Source organism: Natator depressus, chromosome 14 (assembly GCF_965152275.1).
Source record: "Natator depressus isolate rNatDep1 chromosome 14, rNatDep2.hap1, whole genome shotgun sequence".
Lineage (NCBI taxonomy): Eukaryota > Metazoa > Chordata > Testudines > Cheloniidae > Natator > Natator depressus.
The window spans coordinates 16,506,867-16,510,980 of NC_134247.1; positions in this window are offsets into that span (position 1 = coordinate 16,506,867).

Genomic DNA, 4,114 nt, shown 5'->3' on the forward strand with positions numbered 1-4,114 from the left:
TGTCCTGTAGAGAACGAGCCGGCGCACAAGTAGAGAAAGGGAGCGGGTCATCACAAGTCTTGGCCGTCTCTGGTTTGTAAGGTATTTAAAGGCCTGTGGACTAGTCAGTCAGGATAGGAGTGAGAGAGCGGTTACACCACGGTCCTATCTGGAGCAACCTAATGTGAAAAAACATGATGCATTATGGTCTCTCCTGCCCCAGTCTAGCTAAAAATCACCCAGCCCGGCACTGGGTGCAAGGTGTGTGTGTGTGGGGGGGGGGGGGGGCGGCACAGTAGAAGTTCTTCCCAGCTCAACAGAAGCCTCAGCAAACTGGCTGGTCAAGGTCACTGTCACTCACCTGCCCTTCTCAAACTGTGTGTGTGGGGGCGGGGAAGAGAGAAGAGCAGTGGAAGAGACGAAGGAAGGGTGCACAGGAGAGAAAGCTCTACACCACCACAGGATTTAACCAGACATCCCTTCAGTTGCAATTTAGCATTTAATCCTGTTTCACGGCTGCTAAGTGTGTAGACACTCATGGAACGGGACTCTCTAACCCTACAGCAAAGGCAGCTAGGAGAGCGTCTTCAGGAAGTCCCAAGGAGGAGAGCCCAAGTGTGGGTGCTACACTGGACAGTAGACAGCATCGTACCGAGCAGCCCATTTACATTCGCTACGAACACTGGGGAGTTGTGCCATCCCTTTTGCTGGGGTTGGTGCCATCCCCTCCAGCTCTCTTCAGGTTTAGTCTAGGAGACAAGAGCGCATTTCCCTCTGCAGAGACTGTTCTCTAAAGGCAACATGGTGGAAGCACTTACAGTTCTGCAGTCAGCGTCCCTTGCTTTTGAAGCACAGGATGGGGGTAGACTTTGGGGCAGCTAGTAACCAGCACAAGCTGTCCTAGGATGTAATGGTCCCTCCTGGCTGTAATCTATAAACCTTAGTGCACTCACGCAATAGCACTTCTCTGCCCCCCTCCCCATCTAGTGCAGTGCTAGGGGTGTCTATTTAGATTGGAAGCTACTTCTTAGGGGCAGGGGCCCACATCTCCTCTTTGTGCCCTAGAGCAACAAGCACATATGCAGCCATTTAGGCCACTCACCAACCAGCCAACACTCCCACTGCAGGGGGTGGGGAGAAGGGAAGCTTTAAGTGAGTAGCACCAGGAAGAACAATGAGTGGGAAGCTTGGTAGCAAAATCTCTAGCATTAAAATGAACTTTGAGCAACACTACAGAACTGTAAATCAAACCCACATAAGCGAAAGGGCCGAGGAGCAGGAGTGGTTACTTCAGAAACCTCACACAAACCCTGACATGACTGAAATGAGCTAGTCTGTTTCCTCCATGCACCAGGTAGACATGGAGCCTTCATTAGGGACTGGCCCACTTTTGCTTCATTTGAATTTCTTCTGGGCAGAGACCAGGTGAGCAAAGGATGCCCTGGGTAGGACTCAGGAGCACTGGCAGAGACACATTACAGTGTTGCCATCCGCTGGAGTCTCGTGGCATTTGATGATTTAATTAAAGCCCCAGCTCCTGGAGTCACAGGATTACTGTGAAGCTCTGCATTCAGAAAAAGTTTCTAGCCCTGCTGGTTTCAGAGAAAAACTTGAAAATGTGACCCAAGCATGAGCCCAAAGGCTAAAAATTCAAAAAAGACTAGAACACTCAAATTTGTATTTTATTCCTCCCTCCCCCACAAATCTCATGATTTTGCAAGGGGGCCTGATTCACTATTTTTGAACACATGGCATTAGCGACACTGGAGTCAATGCTACCAGCCCCTCATTTCTCTCTCCTCCTCGCCCCGCCCCCAAATATCCTAACTCCGTTCAGTAGCCTTGAAAGCAGATCATTCGAGACCAGACATTTTGCATTCACTGTTGGCCTCGCTCTGCCTTCTGCATGAGCCAGGTGTTTGCCAGTTTGCTGCTGCCGCATTGCCAGCTGGCTCATTGTTCAGGCTCATTGTTCTCGCTAGCAGAGAACGCCTGGTCCACTAGAACACTCCTTCCCTGCTCTGGCCTGGTCCCACTGCAGTTCTGCATTTGACGTACGGGAGCACACTCAGCATCCAGCTGACACTGCTTCATATAACTCCCCTCTCTGACCCTGATACAACATGCCAGAAAAGTAATAGGCTGCAGCAACATCATCCCCGTTAGCCCATTTTTGGAGACCAGAGAAATGGAAGCCCGCTGTCCCAGCTGATTACGAGGACAGTGAATTACCCCCCAGTCCTCCAGGAGATTGTGCCAGCTCCGTCTGAGCTGTTGCACCAATCTGTGAGCAAGGGAGCTCTAGAACAGCTGTGCCCTTCTGAATTCTGTATTTGGAGTCTATGCTTTAGAGCAAAATCTTTTAGTCTTTGGGACGGATTCTCCACTGCTTCCAGTTCGTGCTGGTGGAATACCACTTGATGGGGATACCCGTGCAAGTGTGATGGATGTAAGGGTTACCCTAGCACTCATTTAGCCCCAGGCCCCCTTGATGTACACATGATAGACTCCTAATCCCAGCCTGGTGCTGATTTACCCAAGCATAGTTAATGATAGCAGCCAGGTCAGGGAGAGCTGTGGTGAGCTCCCAGCCTGGCTGGCTGTAAGCTGTCATAACAAGGGACTTTCCTCAGCCCTTCAGTCCAAGCAAGGAAACGTGCCCTGGAGGGACTAGCGGTGAAAGCTGTGGGCAGTGGGTCAGCTGGATTTGCAGTACAGCTTTTAAGTGGTCTCCTTATATAACTATTTGGGTCAGGCAGGCTAAGCCCAGCACTATCTGAAGCAGGACTGGCAAGGGTTAAAATCCACTTCTTCTCTCTTCATAGCTAGAGTGGTGCTAATGGGGACCCCGTAGCGAATAGGGGGGTTCTAAGCCTGCTCTGTTCATGCCTGGCAGCATCATGGGTCATGTCAGCAGGGTGGAGTTTAGCTTGTATGTTTAAAAACAAGGTTCTAGCAGAGAGATTTGGGAGCCGGGGGTGGGGGTGCGTGGGAGAGAAATGAAGAGAAAATAGTGTTGAAGCTGGAAGGTGAGACAAGAGACCAAATTAAAAACCAACAGATTGACTGTGTGTTACCTCCATCCTGACCTCTTGCAAACCCCGCACTCAGATCTACAAATGCAGGGACGCTCAGCTGGTTGGGTGCCTTTGAATACATTAGCCTAGTTACTGTAGGAGACTTAAAAATTAAGACCCTCTGATCAAAGTCTTCAGCACGTTGGTTTACACAAATTAGGATTTGAAGGAGAATGGGCAGCATGGTCCAATGGAAAAGGCACTGCCTGGGGTATCATAGCAGGGTTCTGTTACCATCTTTGCCAAGGACCTGGCCTTGGGAAAGTCACTTCCCCAGTGTGCCTCTGTTTCCCCCCTCTCTGAAATAGGGATGATTTTTACCCTCTTTTGTGAAGGCGCTTTAAGACTAACGACCAACCAGTACAGGACCACTAGAAATGGCTTCCACTAGTTAGGGCTTGTCTTCACATGCCGCACTACACTGGCACAGAGGCGGTGGCTCTGTCGGCAGGAGAAGCTCTCCCATCGACAGAGTGCTGTCTCCATGGGGGGTTAGGTCAGCGGTGGAACTACATTGCTATGGGGTGACAGTTATATGGATATAGTTGTCGATCTGGCCTTAGCAGAACTGGGCATGGTTTAGTTTTGAGAAGACTGAGCGGGGACGGGATACGTTTTCAGATGGGCTAAGGGCTGTTATAAAGAGAATGGGGATCGATTGTTCTCCATGTCCATTGAAGGTAGGATAAGTAGTAATGGGCTTAATCTGCAGCAAGGGAGACTTAGATATTAGGAAAAGCTTCCTAAACCTAGCTCTAAGGGAAGTTAAGCTCTCAAATGGGCTTCCAAGGGAGGTTGTGGAATCCCCCTCATTGGAGATTTTTAGGAACAGGTTGGACAAACCCCCATCAGGGATGCTCTAGGTTTACTTGGTCCTGCCTCCAGGCAGGTCCCTTCCGGTCCCTTCCAGGCCCACATTTCTGTGACACGCCTTACCCTTCAGACAGCCTGCCTCCCACCCCAACGCCTTTCTTTGCGCCAATATGACACGCAGACTAAAACCACCAAGACCGAAGATCTCGCCCCCACATTTCAGCTCCAAAAGGAATGACTCGTGA